Source organism: Chaetura pelagica, unplaced genomic scaffold (assembly GCF_000747805.2).
Source record: "Chaetura pelagica isolate M959 unplaced genomic scaffold, ChaPel_1.0 scaffold106, whole genome shotgun sequence".
Classification (NCBI taxonomy): domain Eukaryota; kingdom Metazoa; phylum Chordata; class Aves; order Apodiformes; family Apodidae; genus Chaetura; species Chaetura pelagica.
Window position 1 is genome coordinate 2,478,752 of NW_009954222.1, and position 19,681 is coordinate 2,498,432.

Sequence of the window (19,681 nt, forward strand, 5' to 3'; positions counted from 1 at the left end):
TCTCTGGGCAGCCTGTTCCAGTGCTCTGTCACTCTCACAGTAAAGACATTTTTTCTGATGTTTACGTGGAACTTCCTATGTTCTAGTTTGCACCCGTTGCCCCTAGTCCTACCACTAGACATCACTGAAAAAAGCCAGGCTAAAAATAAGACAATGAACTAACAAAATCCAGCATATTTGAATATTAAATTGAATTAAACAGAATATATGGTTTTATCTGACTTATGAACTGATCACTCTTTCATTTTTTAGCATGACCGTATCTCCTAAAAAAATGTGTGTCATAGCCACAGGCTATTGAGGAACTGTTCAGTGTAAAGGCAGATTAAAGAAAATTAAAAATCATAAGAAGGAGTAGAAATAATTTTTTTGAAAATACACTACTAGTGCCTTTTCTAAATTAAGATCACCAGTCTATGTAGAGAGAAGGAAGTGAAAAAAAATAATATATGAGAATACATAACAGTAAATTTAGCACAACTGTTAGTCCTTCTCACTACACGGGAATGTGAAAATATTCCATAAAGCTGAGATACAACATATCAGCACATATCCCTTTCTGGAAGAAACAATTATTTATTTTAAAAATATTTATAATCATACAGATGGAAATAATTGAGAACAACAGTTTGTTTAAACCAGAACTTATCACTTAGTGTAGTAGAGGAGAAAAGCTCTCAATACATAATATATAAGAAACAACTACGTGAGATTAAAAACTTCTCATTTCAGATTATAAATCCTTGCTGACTGATGCAAACTAGTCAGGAACTATTCATGCACAGAAGAAGATGATTCTGTATCTGCCCATTGTCAGTTTCTTGAACTTTCTTCTGATGGCTGCTATGACTGATAGGGTACTATGAAAAATCACCACATGACAGAAGAAAAAAAAAAAAAAAAAAAAAAAGAAAAAAAAAAAGAAGTAACTTTTAAGATCAACACCGTACTAATTAAGCCAGAGTATTTAAATGTAATAATTGTACTCTCTTTCTCTCACTCTCTCCTGTCTTTTTTCTTCAAGCTTTTGCAGAGAAGGAGCTATTCATTTCAGTTAGCAAGAAATTTCTCAACTTCCTTGACTGTTGAAGTGCAAGAATATTTTAAACCCCATCTTTGCATATTACTTTATCTTTCAGTGGTAATTAACAGAGTCTTAATCTGGCTAATGTTAATGACCACTGTTCTTTCTTTAAATCCCAGTTAAACCAAGCTTATTAAGGGCCAATTAAAGGAAGTCTTATGTGATCTGAATAACACTAACACCAATTTTTAACAACTATAACTCTTTATTTTGGATTATGACTGTGGAGAAGAAAAAAAAAAAGCCTTCTCATTTGTCTGTTTTAACATAAACTATCAATGGCTGTTTGTGAGGGGAAATCTTAGAAAAAGTCAAAGACACAGCTGAATTTATTAAAATACTTATAAAAAATTAGCTATACACTACTATTTTCACTCATTCACACAGAGAAAAGATAACATTTTACTAATTTTCACTACATTTTTTATAATTTTGCAGCACAAAAATGGAACAACGCTTTGCAGTAACTTTCTAAGTGGTAACGACAGAACCTAAATCTATACTAACTGAGTACAATAGACAAAATAAATAAGAACTCACTCATCATTTGAATAGGAAATTAAGCATTCTACCTAAATATGTGGGAGTTAATAGGGCTTTTTTTGGTTCGGGGACAGTCAGGTAGTTTTCTCACTGCTTAATTGAATACAATTTTTAACTCCAGACTTTTGAAAAGCTTGTTGGTTATACTTACATCTACGGTGACACCTTTACAGCCCTGTTATAAATTACATTCTACTATTTCTATGTATCTAAGATTTCACTCATAGCTTAACTTCACCATTACTTCCCTTTCGTCTGGATGGAAGGAGTAATGCAGTCTGACTATTACCTCCAACTATTAATCAAAAAATTACTCCTACCACTACTACCTAAAGTCCAAACACCCTAGAGCTAACATCCACTGCAGCAAGTCACCACAAGACAGGTCCTTTGCATACTCTGCAGCACACAACAGCCCTAACTCCATGGTGACAACTCTTGAATTCCACAGCAGCAGCCACAAAATCCATGGCAACATTAATTCATTATTGTCTCTAAAATACTCTTCATCCCTTCTTTCCCACTCCTGCACAAACATATTCAACCATGACTCATAGCAGAGAATATCAGTGACGAAAAATTCAGGGCTATTTTTAACAATAAGTCTTGCATTTTTTTTCTCCATGCTCCCCAGATAATTTGGCTATAACAGTCCTCAAATTCTAAAAGAGCTTTGCACAAATCATTTTTCTATCTTGACATCAGCATAGAAGAAAACTTGCATCTGGACTCTTCAGCTTTCAGTGTCCCATTTGCTTCATTCTTTGCCTGGCTATCGAGCTCACTTGAATTGCATTCAGTTTTACATCTATCTAGTTATAAGATGGACATCAGCTTTAACTTTTTGTTTCCCTGTTCCTGGCTGCAAAGAGACAAGACAGCTGTATTGCAGTTGTGAATGAAAACAAAAACAAAACAAAAGCTCTTTCAAAGTCCAATGTAGAATTTAGCAGAAAAGGATGTGGCTACAAGAGTAGCAGGCTTTGTTCTACATAACTCATCTGATAAACTGACAGCTGTCAAAAACAGCTACTGCTATAGGAAAGCATATTATTTTTTTCCAAAATAATTATCAAGGCATGATGAGAAGAGTCAGAGGGATAAGGAAACACTGCAAAAATTGTGTCACTGACAAAAAAAGGAAGAGGGTGGTGACATCATAAAGGACTATTCCAGAACTGAAACAGGTTTAGCATGTCAAAAAACTCAGTTCTAGTTGTGGTTGCACCTATAAGTGCTGCCCACAGAAAAAAAACTGGCAATACAAATAAAGTAAGTTTAACGTCATCTCCAGTCATTCACATCTGTTAATTTGGCAAATTAGTTTTTCCATTTGAAGATAAACGAAAGACAGACGACCCAGAGTTTTAGCCTGTCCCATGTACATCTCTGTGTGAGCCCTGCTGCAACAGCAATATGACAGAAGAGTGCGCAGTCACTAAACAAAAGGAGAAGCATATTCAGAAGTATCTTTAACTAACCCGCACTTTAACACCCTGATCTTTCTTTCCCTCTTAGTCTCTTTTGCCCTTAGTTCTCCTCTGCAACCGTATCCTACCACTACCACTGTCACTAATCATTAGATAGCACTTCTGCATTTCAAGAAAGAGCTCTTTTCATGCCTCTTTCTCCAGTTAAAGCTTCAACTTACACCAAGGAGTTCAATTCTGGATCAGAGAGGGTGAGGTGAGCCTGGCTGCCATACCAGTACAGCAGCAGTTCTGTCTGCCACATGACTCCTCTGGTATGTGTGAGGATTAACAGTAAGGCCTGCAAAAAACTTCAGTTTTACTGGCCCCTAGCTTATATCCATATTTATATATACATGCACACATATACACACACAAAAAAAATAAACACCAAAATTAGACATAAACCATCTCATCCACTTTGCCAGAAGTTAACTTAGAATGCAATAGAATCATTAAGGTTGGAAAAGACCTTCAAGATCAGTAAGTCCAGTCATCAGCCCTACACCCCCATGACCTCTAAAACAACTCCCGAAGCACCACATCTACCCGTTTTTTGAACACCTCCTGGGATGGTGCCTCCACCTATCTCCCCAGGTAGCCTGTTCCAATGCCTCACCACTCTTTCAACACACTCCAGGAACCTCTGGGACTATTCCCTCTCTGCTGTATTTCCAGCAGATATATGGAAAGTTGAAGTCCCCCATGAGAACAAGGGCTAGCAATTGCTTATATAATATTTCATCAGCTTCTACATCATGGCTGGGGGATCTTAAACAAACTCCCACCATGATGTCGGCCTTATTGGCCTTCCCCTTGATTCTTACCCATAAACACTTAACATTGCTTTAAAAATATTTCAGCTGCCTCTTCATCCTGGTTGGGTGTTCTATAACAGACTCCAACCACAATATCAGCCTTGTTACCCTTCCCCCTAATTCTTACCCATAAAGACTCAACCCTATCATCACCCTCATTAATTTGCAGGCACTCATATGTCTCCCTAATATAGAGGGCCACCCCACCACCTCTCTTTCCTTGCCTATTCTTTCTGAAAAGTTGGTAGCCATCAATCACAGCACTCCCGTTGTGTGGGTCTTCCCACCACGTTTCTGTGATGGCAACTATGTCATAATTTTCCTGCAGTACAATGGCCTCCAGCTACTCCTTTTTGTTGCTCATGGTGTGTGCATTGGTGTAGATGCACTTTGGCTGGACTAATGATTCTGCCACCATTTTGGAGGGAGAAGTCTTAATACCTGCCTGACCATTCTTGGCCATTTCCACAGTTACTAACCTGTCAATGAGCCTTGTATTTTTGCTACCGCATGGATCATCAGTTGTGATCATGGAGATTAGAAAGTTACAAAGACAGGCTAGGCTCTCTTGCAAACTCAGACCTGATGTCTAAGTGAGTTATCTCTTCTATTCCCTCCAATTTTATTTTATTTTTTTTCTTTTATATTTTTGTAAGTGAAACCTCTATTAAAAAACACATTTTCAGAACTAAAGTCTTCAAGAAGCTAGTGCAAAACATTATTAATTGCCATGTTTGTGACATCTGGCTTGAACTGCTGTACCAACCACTAACAAGTCCAGTCACACTTAAGTTGACTCCTGCAGTGTCACTTACCTGTATTCTGTAAGATGATCCTCAGCATCTACTCAATGTCAGAACTAAGGTAGGTCCTTAGCCAGTCCTAGTTCAGCTCTGGTCATCCAGACTGGCTTTGTGCAGAACCAGAAATTAGCAAAACTATTGGTAATAAGGACTCTGGTGCACAAGCATCTTGCCAGGGTCTGCATGTAGCCAGAGTGGTCTCATAAAAGTTTCCTGGTTAAGCTCTATGTCATCATAAATTGACTACACTATTTTCCAGTCCTTGAAGTAGCACAGTATCCATATGGCCTAATACTTTGCCCAAAAGTGACTAAGCATGTTTGGGAGAGAAATACACAAAAAAATAAATTCTGTTGTTGGCATTCATGGCATCATTATTCCATAAACCACATTCATTAATTAATAAAAAAGTACCTGCCTTATGAAGGTACTCTTCTTTCATATGAAGAAAATACTGCTAATTCTGATCTACATATAAAAACAACAGCTGAAAAAGCCTGTACATTTGCAACAATCCTGATGTGGTATGTCCCTGGAAACAAAGTGAACCAGGACTCCTAAGCCAGAATGAACCATAGAAACATTACATGGATTCCAGGAAGACTGACAGTGCTTTGCCAGTCATTAAGGAAATGCTGAAACTGATGCAATAAAAGACTGCATAGGAGAAAAGAACCAAGCAATTCAAGGGAGGAGAAGAGAGATTTAATAAAATTATGCTGGATAAAAGGCTTAAAAATTGCCTTAAAGTGATGTCTAATTAAGGTTTTGGTGAATTTTGCAGAGTTCACAGAAGATATGTTACCCATAAGAGCACCGGTTTTCACCCCATGGGGTGAAAAACTAGATTAGACCTTCACTCTTTTGGTGGACAAGACATGGATTTTTCCTTCAAAAAGCCTCCATCTCTTATTGTTCCTGACTTCCAACTTGCTAATTTAAACTTCTGGACAGACCTTTTTCTGTCCAGATCCTTCATCTGTCTGCTTCGTCACTCTCACTCCATGTAATTGGGGCATTGGAACTACAGATGTCAGGTTGGTTTTTTTTTTCCTAGGGATGCCTCAGGACTGACTGAACAATTACTGTTGGAGTCATGAAAGATTGTTTTCCCTTTGGAGTCTAATGGATTTTTAAGTATCTTGGAGTTTTAGTTCAATTTAAAGGAAAATTTGGAAGTAATGGAAAGTCTTAGCTAGTCTTTTGGAGGACTACTAGTAAGCATATCACAACAATAAATGAAACACAGAATTTTGCTGACAAACTTCTGCATCTCAAAAAGGCACACAGGTCTCCCTTTTGTAACTTTTGCATTGCTGTGGGAAGAAAGAAAGATAGAGACATAGTCAAAGACTTTGAAAAAACTGAATCTTACAACAAATTGAATCCTACAAACTTTATCCGCCCTCTGGTAGATTTGTTTAGCGGGGGAGTCCGGGAAGATTTTCCGTGTTTCAGAAGCTTTTCAGTGTTAAGTTAATAAAACTGCAGCCTGCTGCTTAAATCCATTTCTGTGTCTGTCTTCATTCACTTGAGCATCCTAATCAAGTGTCCATTTAAATAGACTGGTGGCATTTTGAGATGCCAGAGGCTCACACTAAAATGAAATCTTCCATTGTGGAGTAAAAACAGCTGCATTGATAGAATATTCATGTATGAGAAACAGTACCAGCTGAATACCTATGTATGACTCATTTCAAGCTTAGTATACTTCCTAGTAGAAGATGAATGATAGAGCTTCATAGAGATAATCAGATGGGGGGGAGGAACAAACCACATAATAAACAAATACTTAACATGTAACTTTTAAGGCCTGATCTTTCGTCATTTAATACTAAATACCAGCTTTAGAGAAGGAGACATGCTAGAAAATTAATATCACAGGTAATCTATAGACCACTTTTAGCTAATTTAAAGCTCAAATGTGTATTTGTTTTCTGTATAAATTTTTTTCTTATTACTCTCAATAAGATACTCTCAGCACGATGAAAAGAAGGACATTACCAGCAGCGTTTTCAATCATGGGGGCTATATATTCAAGAGCAATCAATAAAAACCACACAGGGCCTGACAAACAACTAGTCAAAGGAATCATTTTTCTCAGATACTTAGCAGTATCCTTTTAAAGTAATTGCTTTTGGTCAATGTTAGCCGTTATCATTTGGTCTGCTCTTTTTCCAAAATAGAATGGATGTAATTTCCATTAATATTTCAGCTGTCTATGTAGGTTTTCAAAGTGCATACTCCACAAAAAAGGAAGATTTTTGTTTCAAATTCAGTCAACTAACAAAGAAATCTAAAATATTATAGAGTTGGCAGTGTTATATTGTCCAAGCTAAAAGGTAATTTTAAAGAAAATTATGACAGAATCTAAGAAACCATCAGCCCTCCTTTTTTGCTCCACACAGAACTATTAACTCTAATGAAGACAAACAGAAACTACAGACTTTGGCCAGCTGATCCATGCTGGAAAATAATATTAGCAGACAAATATGCCCAAAATGTCTCCTAAAATAAATTAACCTTGATTCATAATTATAGCTTCTTTTAGGAAATTTAAAGGGAATCGCAGTACTGAAAAACTCTTGTGATGCCTAACCCTGCCAGTGACAGCAGGGAAGTTGTTGCCTTGTGCCAACTGATCATTTAAAGATGTCCACAAGATACTGAAAATACCCAGCATAATCTGTAAGTGTATAGCTGGGATACCAAATTAGACTAAGAAAGGCAAAGAACATATCTTTTCAGTTGTAGTAAGGCCTCAGAAACTGTCTGGTTATGCTTTGTACTAAATGTTCTGGCATGCTGCCAAAGCACTTCCAAACATTTCTGAGTTCACTTTTCTACAGAACTCTTTTAAAAATCAATTAGTAGTGAAAGTCTTTCAAATGTGAGTGTTTTAAAATGTCAAGCTTGTATTTCTCTCTTTTTCTTTTCCTCTCCCATCCCCCTTGTTGTGCATCAATGGCGGTGTTTTGAAACCTTTACATTAAATAGATCATATTCTCTAATTAAGCCTGTAAAGAGAACAATATGTGCAGGCAGTTTAAAATGCATATAACAAAAGGTTCATTCTTCAGAAAAAAAAATAAATAAGGTCGAGAGAGATGCTGTAATTTTCTTAAACAAGGATGCCCAAGACATCTGTATTGATTTCAGGGTGATAAATGTTTTCATCATTACAAGGCAACTGTAGAAGAAATGAATACTCTTATTTAGAAATTTCTGGAATGGAATATTTTAAAAGAATACTGCATGAGTGTTTTCGAAGTTCAGTTTCAAGTGTTGAAAAGAGCAAACAAATGAAATAGAGGCTACTTTAAGTATTCATCAAAATTCAAAAGTAAGGTAAAAGATAAAATGAAGAACACAATCAGCAAAGTTTTCTGATTATCAGAAAAAGATAAACCTTAGGAACTGTAACTTCTCCGTGGACTTTGTAGCACAATGAAGCATACATTTTGGTCTTCCTGTTGTGTTACGTATATTTTGGATGATAACCCTACTAAATAACAGATGAGTTAAAAGTATGTTTTGTCCCTATGTCACATAATCTGTTTGCCCTATTTTCATTCAGCTAAGTGCCCAAAGGTTTACATAGATAGCAATTGATTGAAATAAGTTCTTTATTTTTAACACATTTATATTAATTGGTTTGTCCTTTCAAGTTGTGTTTATCTCTTAATTTTCATCGCAGTTTCAAAGGTCACTCAGTTCCATTTATAAATCCAACATGACAGAGATTAGTAAAAGAAAAAAAAGAACAAGTAAATGAATGCATCATCACACAATCACACATCTCACAATTCATAAATATATAATATAAATAATGCTGTCAAATGCTTACTGCTAAGTTTGTTTGCTATCATCAAAATATTTCTGTCAAGATAACTTAATCAGCCCTGTTTATGTATTGAGCTAAAAATGAGCTAGATAATATTGAGAATATTAAGCATATTAAATATTTGTTCCCTTGATCCAAGACTGCAACCTGAAAGTTTTTTTGTTTGTGAGTTTTTTCAACTTCCATAGTTCTCTAACAATAAAGTTAATACATTAAGAACTCTACCAAGGCAATGCCCTCTCTTCTGATTGCTGAGATAAGGCAATATTATGAAATCTGAGATGAGATTTGAGACTGAAGTTGCTAACAAGGTTTTCTAACTACTAGGAAGGCTCTGGAATGGGGGAAACTGCAGTGACAGAGAAACTCTTTGTCTGTTTTAAAATATAGTGTTAGAAACTACATGGCACCCCAAAGTTCAAAATCCCTTAACTATTAACATCAAAGCTCTTCTGGAGTAGGCCTCTCTCATCTTTTAAAATGCAAGCTTCACTCTGCAGTGAAGCAGAATTAAATTAAAAATGGTATTTTTTCTTTCTGTGAATAGGAGTTGCAGTCCCATTATAGTGCAAGTGGAGAAATAAATTAGAAAACATTAAAATGTAATATAAAACTAAATGATTACAAGTCATGGAAAGGGCTGTTACCTGTGTACTAAAGTGTACTTTATGAAGAAAGCCTTCTCTAAAATCTCCCAAGAGGAAATTTTTTGCTAGGAACTCAATGGCCAGAGAGCCTGTGCCCCACTCCAGTAATGCAATGTCTGCAGTTTGGATCTTGAGCTTAGGTGAAACTCAATGGCAGTGGCAGCATCAAGGTCTGCAGCACTCCACATTCATATGAAAGTTCTTCAACATAAAAAAGAAATAAAAAAAAAAAAGGAAAGAAAAGAAAAAGCACTATGGGGCCTTTCTAAAGAGACAGTTGTATCACAGACTTTGTCACTGACAAACACATCAGAGAGCAAGAAAGAGTCACAACGAATAGGGAAAAGTCAGTTTTCAGCAGTGAGGAGATCAAAAGAGGTTACTGTCCCAGGCATCTTTGTGGACAGCTAACACCCCCTCCCCCCCCCAACTTGAAATACCTGCCTCCTTCACAACAGCCTACAAAATCTCATGCTGGGAAATGCCAAAGCATTCTTTCTTATTGCAAAGGTTGCCTTTCTCTCTTTGATCAGCCAAAAGACATGGGAGATTATCACTTTATCACTAGGAGCAACCACTGAAGCACCAAATATTGTCATTTATTAGTTTTTTTGGCAGAGTGACAGGGAGGGAAAGACCAGAAAGAAGATGTGCATTTGAATACTCAGGGGCCTGAAGCAAAGTCAACAGCCTGACCAGGTTTTTCTTTATATAAATATTTCTAGGCATTTTAGGTGATTTTTGTAACACCTTGCAGTGGAAATATATGGGACAAAAAAAAACCCAACAAAAACCACCATAGTGCAATACTGTTATTTTATAAAACTGGTATCATTTTTTCAGTATGAACAAATTCATCTCCATTTTGCACAGAATATTGTTTTATAAAAATATATTTATGACCCAATATGATGTGTAGTGTTCTCAAAATGGTCACAATGTTAATATACAACTAAACCCTTTCTTCAAATCCAAATAAAGCAATTCTTCAGTCTCAGAGAAAAAATATTTTTTAAAAATTCAATATGTTGGAAAGCTCAGCAGCATAGTGTGCCTTGATTCCTTGAAGAGAAAACCACTATCTGTGGTCTTTCTCTTGTGCTGTTTTTTTTTTCCCCCTATGCAGATTACAGCCCCCTAGCCCACAAATGACCCCAAGGAAGTAAGTACACTTCTTGGCTGAACAATTTATCAACAGCTTGAAGTGACAGGAATAGTGATTCAATCCTGCATTTCAACATATCAGATGTAGGCCACATTCTTCAGTCTGCAGAACCAGAGAGGAAAAAAAGTCCCTGTCGCATTTGTCCTTTCATAGAGATGGAAATATTATTAGAAAGGACATAAACAGACTAATTAAATCACAGCAGTATGGCTGAGATGACAGCTGGTACAGCGTGTGACTGAGCCGATCCATATCTGTGAGCAGGAGGCACTTCACTTCCAATCCATTCGCTATTAGGTGCTCTCAGGCTTGCTGTGCAGACATTAAGTAATAACATATCATTTCCAAGGCTAAAATGATTCAAAGAAATAAAAAAAGGATTCTAACCAAGAAACCTTTTGTGCAGTAGAAAAAAACAAAAACAAACAAACAAAAAAAAGAGGGGATATGGAGGAGAAAAAACAATCATTTACCATGCGGTTCTGTTTTTGAGATAAAGATATAATAATGCCATTACCTTTCATCAGCAGGATCCTTGAAAATCAACACTCTTTGCTTATCATGCTGTGAAATACAAATAGAGCTAAAGGCATGGTCCACAAGGCACTGCTGCAGCTATATTAACTAACAGATCTGCCCTTTGTGAAAGAAACCGTATCCGTTTCATTAGTGCAGACTCTAATTCAAAACTGTTGAAAATGAACTGCACATACTGTTTTAATAACAACATTCCTAGTCGTTATCAAACTAGTAATTCTCTCAGCACTGAATAAATGCAAGGGTCTGCATCTCGATTATGGCCTGCTGTTAAAGAAAACCATGTTAAAATCCTGTCCCCTCCTGTCTGGTCCATCAAGTATTCCTATTGTCTCCATCTTCACTGTCAAAAATACACAGAGGTTTTTCAAGGTACTGCAGATTGTGTTTTATATTACTCAGCCTTCTTTTTTCAAGCATCTTGACCAGTTAGCACGCAATTAAGATTAAGGGTCAGTTGTGCAACAGCTGTCTCCTCTCACCTCACCAGAGGCACAGGGCTGCACTTGGAGTGTCGACTCCAGGTGCTTTTGTTTTTAATGCAAAAAGAGAAAGGGTCACGTTCAATGAAATGGCTAAATTGCTTCTGCAATGTAAAACAGTGCAGGAGGCTGTGCAAAAGGTGTATTTATAGGAGGTCATGAAGCTTCCTCCTTGACTTGATCAGAAAAGTTATAGAGATCTTCAAGTACTTTCTCCTCTCCATAGCCTTAATTCTACATTTTTAAAAATATCAAATAATACCCTGTCAAGTAAACTAAGAAGAAGTCAATACACCTCACAAAAAACAAAACAACAAACCAAACACAAAACCCAATAAAAATTCAAAAGGCTAAGAGCTGGTTTTCTACAGAAGTACTAGTCCTTTGGTTCTAGCATTTGAATTATCAGGCACAAACTGGACTGGCAGTCAAGATGGGGCAGCAAATGGAAAACCTGATGTCTGTATCCAAGAGACATAGCCTAAGAGCATGCTCAGTGCCTTACCCGTATTGTCGCATGATGAGCTTAAGGAAAATAAAAAGAAATTCTACCCTCTAGGATAAACTGCCTAGCTCTTCACAGGACTGTATCATTCCCTTCCTTGCCTGTCCCCTCCCTCTGCTGCACACATTACTTTTTTTTTCATATAAAAGATGTAGTAATTTCACATGCTGATTTTTGTAGCCATAGGGCCTTCATTTATCTGCTTTATCTGATCATAAAAAGTTGAACCTCTAAGACCTGAATGCAAACTTTGAGACAAGGGCTATGTATCTCCATGTAGATCCTGCTGACATTATTGATGAGAAAAGGACTATAAATAGGTGTTTTTAAAAATTGCCACAGTATGCAATTTTCTACATGCACAGACTTGATTTAAGAAATTTTCTTACAGTAGATGCCTGACTTTGGCACTGCAGTTGCCTTTCCCCATTACCTGAAGAAACTTCAGAAATGCTCCCTTGAACACAGACAACATAGCATAGGCTATGGGTTTTTGTTTGTTTGTTTTCCCCCCAGGAATACTCTGATTAAACAAAACCCCTCAGGATTTATCTTTATTAAGTTACCTTAAAGCCCAAAATGAGATGTTGCCTAGTTCACATAATTCTGGAACAGACCTACTACAGTAAGAAAAGGATGTACTTTTTCAGTTCCCTTCTGAAAATGAAAGCAGCTTTTTTTGTCCTTTGTGCTATATAGGAATGAAAACAGTAATTCTGTATTTCTTCAATGTCTACATAACTACACAGAAAGTATTTTGATGCATAATATAGCATATTTATATGTCTATAACACAGAAAACATGCATAGTTTTATGATGATTTGATTCACATGTGAGAGAGAGGTTCATCTGTCACACATTCCGCCATAGACATTATTTTCTAAAATGGAACTAAAAATAATCAAGTTTAGTGTTTTCTTTTAAAAATGTAACTTCTAATTAATATTTATGAGAGATGATCCTATACACTAGCATAACTACTTAGAAAAATAAAGTGTGTGCTAAGCTTACATTTCTTAATTTAGCACATCCACAGCATCATGTTTAAGTATATTTACTGGTGATAACAAATAACAATGAAGAAAAGCTGAGTACAAGCTTAACAATTTCATTATTTTCATACAAGCACTACTAAAAAAGAAAAATGACCCTAACAATAAAGCATGGATTTTGAAAAAAAATCACACCGAAGATTAAATTATCTGACTATTTATCCAATTAGGATTATCTTCTCTGGAACAGGAAATAAAGTAAATGTGATCAAACAATATAAATAGCCTTTTAAATTTTTTTTTTAATCTTGCTGACAAGATAGACTTAATCATTTAGATTTTTCTATGAACTTGACAGCTTCATAGCAGGCCCAAAGCACAAATGTCATGGAGGAAGCTTTTGCTTCTGCAGTTTTAGAAGCCTGTTCTCTCAGTATGTCTCACAAATACATAAACTTCTCACCTGCTGTTTCTGAGGAGTAGATTTCTTTGTTTTGCTTTTCCATTTCACTCTGTCTCAGGTACTACTTTGCCATTACTGCATCACTGTCTAGGAAAAGACCTGTTAACTCCTTCAAATCCTATTCCAGAAAATATTAATTACACACATAGAGAGTGAGATACACTCATTTAACTAAGCACCTGTAAGTTGCAATTTATCTGACCTACTTTTTAAATCTAATTTAGGATGAGATGGATCACCCCTGCAATTGCCTGTTTCTACCTGTTGAATCTAAGGTAACTAACTTGGGTGCAAATTTCTACACTTGTTACAATGAATCCCACAGCAAGAGTTTAATGTAGATGAGGGACTCTGTTATAACTCAATGAACTGTCCAACCTAAAATGCTGAATCTTTGCTAATAATTCCCTTAATTTACTAACAGTGTTTAGATCATAACATCCGATTCATTGCCTTGTTTAGAAAATTTAACAATCACATCAAAGGCTAGGGATGCAGATCAGGGGAAAATAAATTCTTCGTTGATAGACTTCAAGATTTTTTTTCTTCCCCATGCCATCATGAAGACAAGTAAAATTCCAAAACAAAGTTTAGTAACCTAACTATTACAAAATGATCTGTGTCTGATAGTCTGTGCATTCCCAAAGAACAGGTTTATGAAAGCATTCTTTTAGCTTTAAATATGATGTGCTCAACATAGCATGTTTGTCCTTAGGCCTGTATGATTATGCCTTTGTTAGCACCTAGACAACACCTTTCATCCATAGATCTCAAAGAAGTTTACAAAAGTAGTGATATGTCACTGGCAAGCATTTGTCTTGTGTCCCAGGATGTCAAAGTTTCATTAAGTCTTGTCATTAACAAGGAGTGTTACGTATCATTCAATAAACACTGAAATACTGCCAATAATCTTTCTGATCTGAAGCTATTGTTTCTCTTATTTTCTTTTTTTGCAAGTGAACATTTTTAGAAGGCACATCCATCTAGGAATATGCACGTTCAGTTTATGCTAAGAGAAAAATACATACTAATAAAACTACTAAAGTGAAAAAAACCCTGGTGTTTAATCTGTTAAACAATAAAAAAATTCTTATGAACTAGTGATACTGTTATTGAACTGCAGAGAGTTTGAGAACAAGCTTGCTCTGGCTTTTTCACCCTATGATTTGGAATCTGCTCACAGTACTGCCAGCTTAACCAAAAAGGATTAACTCTCATATCCAACTGAGAACACAGATAATTCTCAGTAATTGGTAAAAAATGAAGATGAATGGGGCTGAGAGATAAGGAGCAATTAGCTCATCAGCAGTTACAGCTGTGCACTCAATCCGGATACCTCTCTTGAGTCTCAGCCCCTTTTAAAGAACCCAAGCAGAATAAGCACAGGACACCCCCTCCCAAAAATAGCTGTACCTGCCCATCATTCCTCTATCTTCCATTTTATTTCTTTGCTACACTAAGACACCTGTCATAGCATTCTGTGTAAACTACTACCTCTCCCAGGACCTGTATCTACATAAAATATTTTTACACTTTAACATAAAAAAATAAAAAAATTAAAAAAAAAAAAAAGAAGAAACAAAAAACCCAGACCCGGAAACCAAATGACTACTGTACTGTAGACAGTCTTAAGTTCCCTGTCAATTCGTTTCATTATAGCAGCATCATCTGTTTGAAAATATAAGCAATTCCCTCATCTAATTATAGGGAGGATTTGAGGTTCATTAACATTGCCAAGGCAGAGAATCAGATGTGCAACTGCAGAGCTGTGCTCAGTGGCCTGCATTCTCTGTTTCCTTTTATTTGCTTTTTCAAGGTCTCCAAGACTTTTTCCTGAAACCATAAAAGTAATTCTTTCCTTCAAAACAGACACGTGTGTTTAGAAAAAGGAAATTACTGCATTTTGTACTGTTCTATTACTGGGCAAGGTCACTGGAGAAAAATAATTTCACCTAAATAATTTTATCTCTGATTCTGGATGAAAAAAAAAAAAAAAAAAAAAAAGAAAAAAACAGAAAAAAAATAATAGTATGCAAGCAACTGTTACTTTTGAACAACAGATCACAGGAAACCTTGTTTATGTCTCATAATTTTAAATATTGCAAGGTAATGCAGATGAACAGGAAATCTAACATGCCAAGAAAACCTCTTAATTTTCAACACATTTTGTGGTTGTTTATGGATTAACATGCTAGCCAAGTGTAAAATGTTGCCTTGTGTTCCTAACTGTGTTTAGAAACAGAGAACACCAAAGTCTTCATGATTGCTTCACTTCCTTAAAGAAATAATAGCAATTTTTTTTTTTGTATGAATGTAGTTTAAACAATGACATTTTCTTGGGACATCTGTTTTGAGATCACATTTTGAATAGATATGAACTCATTTCCTACTAAGCAAGTAATTTACTATTGTTGATAGTTGTTTACAAGTTTTATGAGTCAGAATTTAACAAGTGCCAAAGGTCTTTACAAATCCTTTGAGTATTCCCTAAAGTGTTTTCATTATATAAAACGTTTGGGAAGCAAAAGTATAGAGACTGTTCTTCACTTCCTACCAAGTTATAGATAGCAAAGCCTAGCTCACAGAAATAGCTATAAACATCTTTATTGTCAAAGGCTTCTATCTTTTGCTGCTGCAGGTTACTGAAGTACGATAGCAGGGCAGTAAGTACTTCAGCAGCAAGGAAATAATTTAAGTACTCTGACTAAAACTTTGGAGTATTAGATGGTAAATACACAACTGATCCTAATATCATCCTAAAGTGTTAATATGACAAAGAGCAGAACATCTTAGATGAAATATAAAGTCTGACCTTGTAACTTTCTTTTAATTCTGCAATTAGATTTTAAAAGAACAACACACAGCATAATCTTTTTTTTTGTTTGCTGCCATACAGAATTCATTTTTTAAACAAACAAACCAACAAAAATGTCTCTATCCTGCATGTGGTATGTAGAATTGCCACTAAAAAGAACCCAGGACATTTTTCCTTCTTATCTGCAATGTAGCTCATATCAGCCAAACTGTCACAAGACAGTACTTGATATAAACAAGAGATTGCAAAGACATCTCAGTAATCAATATTAGGATGGCTACAGTATGGAAGCTCCAACCACTGCATATCATTTGTCTCAGCATCTATTTCTATGACCAAATGAAGCATTAATTCAAATCATAAATCTATGGTGATTTAAATCTGGGAATGAGCACCTGCCTGCTTTAATGATTTATTTTGTACATTTCAGTAAGCAGGAGATTTGTCCATATGAACTGACAGGTCACCTTCAGATGCCAGTAGCAGGCTGTTTATCACCATGCAGACTAGCATCTCATCTTAGCAAGTAAATATTAAACTAAAAGAATCCAATTGATTGTAGATGGGGGAGAAAGGCGTTGCAGCCATATATTTTACTCAGTGTGCTAATGCCTCACTCTGATTCCTTTGTAATCTCTTTTTTTTTCCCTTTTTTTTCCCCCTTCTTACATAATAATTCTGGTGGGAGGATGCAAGCTCAAGGTTACCATATCAAACTGAGGGATATAAAATAATTACATATTGGTATCATTGGCTTCCTTTAACTCCCTTCACTCACTAACCTTTTGGCCATTGCTTCAAAGGACCAAGTTAATAAATTTGTGTAGTGCTCTGTATAATAATATGATGTTCATCTACAAAAATGACTTCTATAATTCCCATTAAGCATTTGATTAAAACTAAAAACAAGACAAATCAGAAGCAAAGCTGACAATTCAACTCAAGAGCCCATATTTTGTTTCTCTTCTTTTTACACTGGTGTTGGAACCGCCCAGGACACGGTACGATCAATCCATGCCCACTAACACACCATAATGCCTCTTACATATGGGCAAAGATATACCAATTAAGTTTTTAACCTGGTATGATGGTTTGTTTATTCCTTTTCAGTTTGGTCAGGCACATCATATAATTTAAAATATAAACCAAGATCAGGTTATTTTCTTTTGTTTTATCCTTTCCTCCTGTCAAGATGCAGTAATGTAACATTTCAAATTCATGGCTAACAAGACATAATTTAAATCATTAATGATATATGGACTTGATAGTATTTACTTGAAAACACATTAAAAACTCTGAAAAAAAAATGAGGAAAAATAAATTCACACACCTATTACAAAGCAACATTTTTGAAATATGGGTTCTTGCCAGGACATTAAAATAGGCAATTTTTAAAAAATGCAACTAATAACTACAGACTTAACTCTTAATGCACCTAATAATACCATGGGATTAGTAGTAGTGGGAATCACTTCTGTGATTCGATAGGCATAACTGATAAAGGACACTAGAGAAGACTTAATTAAAAAAAAAAAAAAAAACAACAAAAAACAAACAACCATAAATGCAAACTGGTTTTGCTAAAACCTCCATAGGAGGAGTATAGCTTAAAACTGGATGCACAGACAAGCACACCATAATTCCAGAGCTGTTCCTCATGGAACAGAAACTATTGGAATCCTATTCACTCTACTCAGAAGAGCCATTTTTTCTTCCAACAAAATTAACTGAAATCTTCATTCAGCTAAATTAGGAAATTAACTGAAGTTAACATATGGGCTAAGGCTCTGAGAGGAAATTTTGACAATGACAATAAATAATCTCGCTTTGCTAACTTTGCCCTACTAAAATAGCTAGAATATATTTTCTTAAACATGAAAACTGATTAAGCTGTGTAAGAGCAAATTAGCTATCTAAATTATGCCTCAAACAATGATTTGAAAGTAGATATTTTTTAAGTCAATGGAATTTCAGATATTCCTTCCATTCACTCTTACAAATACTTCACTCAGTTTACATGTTTACCTATTAACTTTCATATTTCCATGGACATACAAGTGATTTCACACTAGAACTGCTAAGCAGAATAACAGCCACATAATCCAAAATTTGAACATTTTATTTGACATAATGCATTCAACTAAGTCTGAAATTCAAATCCAAACTAGCTTCTAGTTCTAGTACAGACTTTTTATCCTCCCAGTTCATACTGCCATTTTTAACTCTTATTATTTCACTTTTCTCCCAGTATGTTAGGGGCCACATGGTCCTTCCACTTCAATTGTAGTTCTCTTCTCCTCCCAGATTTCCAAGACATCTGCGCTCTACCTGCTCTTGTCTTGTCTCCAAGAAGACAATCTTTCCACTAATATTCTAGTGGCTGCACACATTGATATTTGAGTGCTAACACAACTATTTGAAGGCTGTTTTCTTTGCCATCACAGAAGCATTTCAAAGCCTTTTCTAAAAGGAAAACAAAAAATCTGGTTGTCTCCTTAAGCAGTAATGGATACTTGTTGTTATTTAAAATATCGTGTGCCTAGGAGAACTGGTTCTTTGAACTGCAATTCACATTATTTCTAAATAATAGCTGTCCGATGCCTACCAAACTGCACAGAAATGCTGTTCACAAACACATTTATTTATGCTGAGTCTAGTACATAAGTCTCTAAGACTTGCTTCAAATGTATTTAGGAGATGAAAAACTAATAAATAAATAAAACTAAAGAGACAAAATAAAAAACAACAAAAAATCCCTATCTTGAGCCATTTTTCTCCAATATGCACCAATCTTGCCTGCAGTCTTCTGAACATGCCTCTTTGTCACTGAATTTCTGTTGTTGAGTTAATACTGTCTCAACATGATGAAAGGAGCCAATACAATGAAATGGCATAACAAAACATTTTACAGCAGACACACACAGATGATTAAAGATTTAATCAACAACAACAAAAAGTTACTCTAGCTTTGAAGTATGTTTTAGCAAAACAAATTGTCCAAACAAATGCATAAAGTATACTGAAACAATTCTTTTTTGAGAAAGAACAAGAGTTGCTGATGGCTGCTTAAGAAATGGAAAAAACCTGTTAACTACATTTTAAGAATGTGTTCATTAAAATAAAATATGATAGGAACCGCAGAGCATGGCAATAATTTATTGTGTATGTATGTTTTGCTTTTGTCACAGGGCACATGAAAGTATGAAATATTTTGCTTTCAAGCTTGTGTTCTGAATTACCTAAAGTCTATACCCAGCACACTGAGCAGGAGACATTGTTAAATTTCGCTTTGACACCATCATCTGTCACCCCACCTGTACTTTGAAAAATGAACTCTAAGCAATCAAACCACTTTCTTTCATGGAAAATATTAACTGGAGTCTGCAGAAGTAACCTGCAAAGGAAAGAATGTTTTTGTAATAGTAACAACACTGAATGCTAGTGTAAAGGTCAGATACAAAATAAAGCTAAAAGCAGTAAGGAAAGGAAAACAAATATGCAACTTTTTACACC

General features: G+C 35.6%; 1 protein-coding gene across 1 annotated transcript in view; it reads right to left on the reverse strand.

Moving 5' to 3' along the window:
* Positions 1-19,681, reverse strand: part of DACH1 (dachshund family transcription factor 1) — a 336,491-nt gene that overhangs the window by 116,026 nt on the left and 200,784 nt on the right. The gene's annotated exons all lie outside the window — the stretch shown is intronic.